Source organism: Elephas maximus, chromosome 9, assembly GCF_024166365.1.
Source record: "Elephas maximus indicus isolate mEleMax1 chromosome 9, mEleMax1 primary haplotype, whole genome shotgun sequence".
NCBI classification, from domain to species: domain Eukaryota; kingdom Metazoa; phylum Chordata; class Mammalia; order Proboscidea; family Elephantidae; genus Elephas; species Elephas maximus.
In genome coordinates, this window is record NC_064827.1 from 7,509,983 (window position 1) to 7,518,200 (window position 8,218).

Here is an 8,218-nt window from a genome sequence, read left to right on the forward strand (position 1 = left end):
GGACAGAGCCCCACAGGGTTCCCAAGGCTGTAATCTTTACAGGAGCAGACCGCCACATCTTTCTTCCGTGGAGCAGCTCATGGGTTTGGACTGATGACATTTCGTTTAGTAGTCAAGTGCTTAACCATTGCACCACCAGGGCTCCTTAAACACACACACAACAAAACAGTTGCCATTTCCACATTTTTTACACGTACAATTCAGTGACATTAATTACTTTTACCATGTGGGGCAATCACCGCCACTAACTTCTTCCAAATTTTTCCATCACCCTTAAGAGAAGCGCAGTATTCCCTAAGCAGAGACCCCTCCTCCCCCTCCCTCTCACCCTGGCACCACTAATAAACTTCGATCTCTATACATCTGCCTATTCTGTGACATGACTCTTCCTGTTAACCTGGGGTGGCACCTCATCCTTATCTACCCTGCCCATGGTCCTCAGGCTCCTGGGAGATCCACACAGGGACCTCTTTATTCACAGCGGTGGTTCGCACCCATGCCCTCCACCGTTTCTGCCCTGAGGAGCAGAAGGAGCCAATATGGAAGTGTGAAGTCCCCTGCTTAGACATGGCGCTCTCAACTGCTGGCCGAGTCTCCTGTCCTCCGGGAGCCGTCCTGGTCCTGCCAAGCTAATGGCATCTTTCACAGAAGGGGGTCTGCAGAGCAAAAAGTTCCTCCATCCAAAACAGTGGACCCCTTGCTAAGATGCTCTCCAGAGAGAAAATTACCAGCTGGATTTTACGACCCCTTCCTTTTGGAAACCCTGGTGGTGTAGTGGTTAAGAGCTACGCGTGCTAACCATAAAGGTCAGCAGTTCAAATCCACCAGGGGCTCTTTGGAAAGTCTATGGGGCAGTTCTGCTCTGTCCTATAGGGTGGCTATGAGTTGGAATCAGCTTGATGGCCATGGGGTTTTGGTTTTTTTTTTGTTTGTTTTTTCACTCTTCTTGGCACAGTGGTTAAGAGCTTGGCTGCTAACTGCAAGGTCGGCAGTTTGAATCCACCAGCGGCTCCTTGGAAACCCTATGGGGCAGTTCTACTCTGTCCTATACAGTTGCTATGAGTCGAAATGGACTCGATGGCACAGGGCTTTTGTTGTTGTTGTTGTTGTTCGTTCCTCTTACTAAAAGTCCTACTCCACCCCTACCCCGCAGTCTGGAGAATGAGGAAGAAGAAAGTGAGTGATTACTCCTTCTAGGGTCTCCAGGGAGTGTCTGTCTTTAGTGGCTACCAGGGTTCTTTCTTCTGGAAGCTGAGAGGAGGGATGAAATCAACAAATCTGCTGCTTTTCCTTTGTGTATCTTTGCATCTGTGTGTGATATATGGAAACCCAGGCACTTCCTGTCTTTGCACATGTTTGTTTAGGTAAGGGTGAAGTGTGAAGAAAACATTCTCACAGCGGCAGAGTTCACTGTAGATGGAAGCTAACTGATGACAAGTGCCAAACCTACCAGGATCCTGGTTTCCCAAAGCCTGTGGCATGTATCCTATAATTACAGCTCAGATTTGTGAGACAACAGCCCTGATTTTTTTGGTTTCTCAAAGATGGTCCACGTACCAGGATTATAAGAACTTGTGATTAGAGTGTCTGTAGGGTAATAAGCCTGGGTTTTTAAAATAGCACACACAGTCAAGCTGGCATACGCAGATCAGTATTTATCTTCTCAGGTTCTTTATGTAATCATGGATACTGGTGGAGGACGCAACTTCCTTGAAGCTTGTCTTTTACATTTTCCTATGGAGACACGTGGTGTCATACTACTTATAGTCAAAATTTTGCTTTTTTTTTTTTTTAAATTGTGGTAGAAATGTATATAATACAGCATTTGGCAATTCACCATTTTTTACAAGTACGATTCAATGTCACTGATTACGTTCATCATGTCGTGTAATCCTTGCTGGTTTCTGTTGTCAAATTCTCCATCCCCGTTAACAGACACTCAAGGCTTCCTAAAACTACGCTTTTCAACTTGTCACATATCCCGTTTTGCTAAGTTAGACAACCATCATTTGGGGCTGTGTTAAAAGCTCAAATTTCCCCCCAAAGGATGGAGACTGGCAACCATAGTTATACTTGTTAGGTGCTACGCAGTCGGTTCTGACTCATAGTGACCCTGTGCGCAACAGGACAAAACACTGCCTGGCCCTGCGCCATCCTCGTGATTGTTGTTATGCTCGAGCCCATTGTTGCAGCCACCGTGTCAATACATCTATGTCAAGGGACTTCCTCTTTTCCACTGACCTTCTACTTAACCAAGCATAATGTACTTCTCCAGGGACTAATCTCCTGATAACACGTCCAAAGTATGTGAGACATAGTCTCGCCATCCTTCTTCTAAGGAGCATTCTGCCAGTACTCCTTCCAAGAGAGATTTGTTTGTTCTTCTGGCAGTGCAAGGTATATTCGATATTCTTTGCCAACACCATAACTCAAAGGCGTCAATTCTTCCTTGATCTTCCTTATTCATTGCCCAGTTTTCACATAAATATGAGGTGATTGAAAACACCATAGCTTGGGTCAGGCGCACTTTAGTCCTTAAACTGCCATCTTTGCTTTTTAACGTTTTAAAGAAATCTTTTGCAGCAGATTTTCCCAGTGCCATGCATCTTTGGATTTCTCGACTGCTGTTTCCCTGGGTGTTGATCATGGATCCAAGTAAAATGAAATCCTTGACAACCTCAATATTTTCTCCCTTTATCATGATATTGCTCATTGGTCCAGCTGTGAGGATTTTTGTTGTCTTTATGTTGAGGTGTAATGCATACTGAAGGCTGTGGTCTTTGATCTTCATCAGTAAGTGCTTCAAGTCCTCTTCACTTTCAGCAAGCGAGGTTGTGTCGTCTGAATTTGTAGGTTGCTAATGAGTCTTCCTCTAATCCTGATGTTGCATTCTTCTTCATATGGTCCAGCTTTTCGGATTATTTGCTCAGTGTACAGATTGAATAAGTATGGTGAAAGGATACAACCCTGACGCACACCTTTCTTGACTTTAAACCATGCAGTATCCCCTTGTTCTGTTTGAATGGCTGCCTCTTGGTCTATATAAAGGTTCCTCATGAGCACAATTAAGTGTTCTGGAATTCCCATTCTTTGTAATTGTTATCCATAACTTGTCATGATCTACACAGTCAAGTGCCTTTGCTTAGTCAATAAAACACAGGCAGACATCCTTCTGGTATTCTCTGCTTTCAGCCAGGATCCATCTGACATCAGCAGTGATAGCCCTCGTTATACATCCTCTTCTGAATCAGTTTGAATTTCTGACAGTTCGCTGGGGATATACTGCTGCAGCCACTTTTGAATGATCTTCAGTAAAATTTTACTTATGTGTGATATTAATGATATTGTTTGATAATTTCCACATTCAGTTGGATCACCTTTCTTTGGAATGGGTACAAATATGGATCTCTTCCAGTCAGTGAGCCAGGTAGCTGTCTTCCAGATTTCTTGGCATAGACGAGTGAATGCTTCCAGCGCTGAATCCTATTGTGGAAACATCTCAGTTGGTATTCTGTCAATTCTTAGAGCTTTGTATTTAGCCAATGCTTTCAGTGCAGCTTGGACCCCTTCTTCAATACCGTCAGTTCTTGACCATATGCTGTCTCCTGAAATGGATGAATGTCAACAAGTGTTTTTGGTACAGTGACTCTGTGTATTCCTTCCGTCTTCTTTTGATGCTTCCTGCATCGTTTAGTATTTTCTCCATAGAATCCTTCAATATTGTAACTCGAGGCTTGAGTTTTTCTTCAGTTCTTTCAGCTTGAGAAATGCCGAGCACTTTTTCCCCTTTTGGTTTTCTATCTCCAGGCCTTTGCACATTAAATTATAATACTTCACTTTGTCTTCTTGAGTTACCCTTTGAAATCTTCCGTTCAGCTCTTTTACTTCATCATTTTTTTGTTCACTTTAGCTACTGGACGTTCAAGAGCAAGTTTCAGATTCTATTCTGACATCCATTTTGGTCTTTTCTTTCTTTCCTGTCTTTTTAATGACCTCTTGCTTTCTTCATGTATGATGTCCTTGATGTCATTCCACAACTCGTTTGATCTTCATTCATTAGTGTTCAATGCATCAAATCTATTTTTGAGATGGTCTCTGAATTCAGGTGGGATATACTCAGTGTTGTACTTTGGCTCTCATGGACTCATTCTCATTTTCTTCAGCTTCAATTTGAACTTGCATATGAGCAGTTGATGGTTTGTGCCACCCTCAGCCCCTAGCCTACTTCTGACTGATGATATTGAGCTTTTCTATTGTCTTTTTCCACAGATGTAGTTGACTTGATTCCTGTATATTTTACCTGGTAAGGTCCACACGTATAGCCAGCCTTTATGTTGTTGAAAGAAAGGTATTTGCAATGAAGAAGTCATTGGTCTTGCAAAATTCTATCATTCGGTCTCTGGCATTGTTTCTATCACCAAGGTCTTATTTTCCAACTACGGATCCTTCTTCTTTGTTTCTAACTTTCGCATTCCAATCGCCAGTGACTATCAATGCATCTCGATTGCACGTTTGATCAATTTCAGACTGTAGGAGTTGGCAGAAACCTTCAATTTCTTCATCTTTGGCCTTAGTGGTTGGTGTGTAAATTTGAATAATAGTGTCATTAACTGGTCTTCCTTTAAAAAAAAAAAAAGTTGCCATTGAGCTGATTTTGGCTCATAGTGACCCTATAGGACAGACTAGAACTGTCCCATAGGGTTTCCAAGGATGGCCTGGTGAATTCAAACTACAGACCTTTTGGTTAGCAGCTGAACTCTTAACCACTAAGCTACCAGGTTTTCCTGGTCTTCCTTTATCCGTTGCCATCACATTGATTCCGACTGATAGTGACCCTATAGGACAGAGTGAAACTGCCCCATAGAGTTTCCAAGGAGTGCCAGGTAGCTTTGAACTGCCAACCTTTTGGATATTATCCTATCACTGACTGTGTTGTACTTCAGGAACAGACCTGGAAATGTTCTTTTCGCCAGTGAACGTGATGCCGTTTCTCTTTAGTTCGTCATTCTAGGCATAGTAGACCTTATGACTGTCTGATTCACAATGGCCAGTACCAGTCCATTTCAGCTCATTAATGCCTAGGATATTGATGTTTATGTGTTCCATTCATTTTTGACGATTTCCAATTTTCCTAGATTCATATGCCATGCATTCCACGTTCCAATTATTACTGGGTGTTTGTAGCTGTTTCTCCTCATTTTGAGTCATGCCACATGAGCAAATGAAAAGTCCCAAAAGCTTGACTCCATCCACATCATTAAGGTTGACTCTACTTTGAGGAGGCAGCTCTTGCCCAGTCGTCTTCCGAGTGCCGTCCATCCTGGGGGACTCATCTTCCAGCACTATATCAGACAATGTTCTGCTGCTATTCATAAGGTTTACATTGGCTAATGCTTTTCAGAAGTAGACTGCCGGGTCCTTCTTCCTAGTCTGTCTTAGTCTGGAAGCTCAGCTGAAACCTCTCCACCATGGGTGACCCTGCTGGTATCTGAATACCGGTGGCATAGCTTCCAGCATCACAGCAACACACAAGCCCCCACAGTACAACAAACTGACAGACGTGGAGAATTCACTAAGTCAGGCAACCATTATTTGGGGCTGTAGTAAAAACTCAAGTTTTCCCCCAAAGAGTGGAGACTTGCAACCATAGAGAAAATTTAAATTTGCTGAACAAATGAATTTACCATGGATTTGAAAGCCCAAACAACTGAGATCCCCAGGACTCAAAGAACTCACAGATGGGTGGCAAAAACCACAGCTGGCAAACTGAGAACTCAGTGAGAATTGGAGCGCTGACAGGAGAATAGGAATGGGTAAATATCGTCCAGGATCTTTTTAAGAGAAAAAAATTTAGAGTATAGGAAATGGGAATTGAACAGACCTGGTATTTTTGATCCCCCCAAATTTGATAAGTAAATAATTGTTGTTGTTGTGTGCCGGCAAGTCAGTTTCTACTCATAGCAACCCCGTGTGACAAAACAGATCTGCCCCATAGGGTTTTCTTGGCTGTAATTTTTTTTTTTCTTCTGAACTTCATTGTTTTAATATCATGAAATAAAAATACTAAATATTGTGCAAGTTTTTTACCACATGAAGAGGGAGTAGTACCTTAGTGTTTTTACCAGAATCTATATCAGCCAGCACTAGCCACCGTACCAACAGCTTTACCCAGAGATTTTTTTTAAATGAATTCTGAGGTTTTATCATGACTTTTTTTTTTTTAATTAAAAAACCTCAGAAAAAACTTACAGCTCTTTTCTGTTGCAGATTTACAGTTGCCGTAATATTCCTATTAAGCTGCTTTGGAGAACCGTCAATAAATATAAAATTGCCTTTAGCCAAGAGTGCTGAGTGGGTCATCTTATTTCACATTGGCCAAGGTCTCCTGTGCTGACATGGAAAAGACACCGTGCACTTATTTGGGATAAGAAAACATGTGGTCTCAATAACCTTCTTCCTGTTTAGAAAGGCAAATGACCGAGTCCTGAAAAGTTCAGATTATAATAGATAGTTGATGGTTAACTATTAATTCATGTGAACCCCATTTACGTAAGACAAACCAACAGCCGCAGAGAGTCATAAAATGCCACAGGTGCTGAAGAAAACTATGTCTGGAAATATTCATAGCGTCTGTCTTTCCTACCTCTAAGCTGGTTTAACCACATCAAGTCAGAGCAACATCAGCCAAGAAGGAAAAAGTAAATGGTGCTAGTGCCCAGCATTCAGTTTGGGGCTATTGCAGCTCAGAGTTTTCCTACCACAGACAAAATACGATGAGGGCAGCATTTATTTTATAGGAAAATATAAATAAAATAAAATACTGCTAGTTTCATAAAATATTGGAAACGAATTTTGTTTTTTATAAATAAATAAAATGGTGTTTCTCTTTTTAAAAAGTTTTAATCACCATTCTTTTTGCTAAAAAAAAAATTCAAAGTTATGTCAATCTTTAAGGATAAATTTTGGGGTATTTAAAGTGACATGTTTGGAAAACTGAACCACATTTTTAATTGCCAGCATTATGCTTTGTTCTTGGAATAAGGACGAAGCATAACGCCGGCAATTAAAAATGTTTGTTTCTTCTTTTTACATCCCAATTACGAACGCTGGCCGTATTGATTCTGTGGCAGTAAATTGACCTGGAAGAAAGTCAACGTCTTAATAGAATCAAGATTCTTTGCGGCCGCTGTAGGTTCTTGCGCGCCAAGGTCTGGGCCTCATCAGGATCATCTTCAAGCACTCCCTCAGCCCCAGCCACAGCACACTGCATCTGTAGGGGAACTGAAGCTGTAAAGTACAGGTTATCTGCCAATAAGAATCTGGTCTCCAATGAATTGGTGGACTCTCTTTTTCTTCGGCATGGACTTAAGAATTTCTAAAGTCTGCTTAATATCTGGAATCTGACCCTTTAGCCTCCTTTTCTTTTGAGCAAGATTGAGTTCCACCAGAACTTATACTTCTGGTGTTGTTCATCCAACTTCTTACTACCGTATCTTCAGTCTCATTCCCAGGCTGTGTCATGAAGGAATCTACGTCTTCCACAAACACGGCCATGGGAATCCCCCGGTGGAGCCGCCGCCTGGTCCCGTGGCCACTTATCTGAAGTCAGTGGCCACCCTTAGCAGCCGCCATCTTGGGAAACGAGTCTTAGCTGTAATCTTTACAACAGCGTATCACCAGGTCTTTCTCCCATGGAGCCACGGGGTAGGTTGAACCTCCAGCCTTTCAGTTAGCAGCCAAGCATTTAACCATTAGCCACTGGGGTTCCTTCTAAGTAAATAATTAGGTCCAGTATTTGGAGAATACACTAAAAAATCTTGTTGAAATTAAGATCTACTCTATCTCAGCCAGCCGCTCCTTGGAGACCCTGTGGGGCAGTTCTACTCTGGCCTATGGGGTCGCTGGGAGTTGGAGTCGAGTCAATGACAACAGGTTTGGTTTTTTTGGATTTTGTGTCTCAGATGTTGCCTCTGAGAATAAATTGGAGAAACAAGGGCAAAATGACAGTACAATGAAAGGAATTTGTAGCTTTATGTGTACTTGAGTGATTCAGAATAAGAAGTGTTGACACAGAAAAAGCTAACAACACAGATTCAGTGAAAAAGCTGTTATAAAACAGCAGACTACAATCCAATCATTGTAAAAAAAAAAAAATAGAGGTATAAATATACAAAGACAAATTACCGGGAGATTATATCCCAAAATGTTATTAGTGGAT

General features: G+C 41.8%; 1 pseudogene; it reads right to left on the reverse strand.

The window, feature by feature from the left end:
* Window positions 1–7,063: 7,063 nt before the first annotated feature.
* Window positions 7,064–7,632, reverse strand: LOC126083143 (prefoldin subunit 3-like; annotated as a pseudogene).
* Window positions 7,633–8,218: the final 586 nt, after the last annotated feature.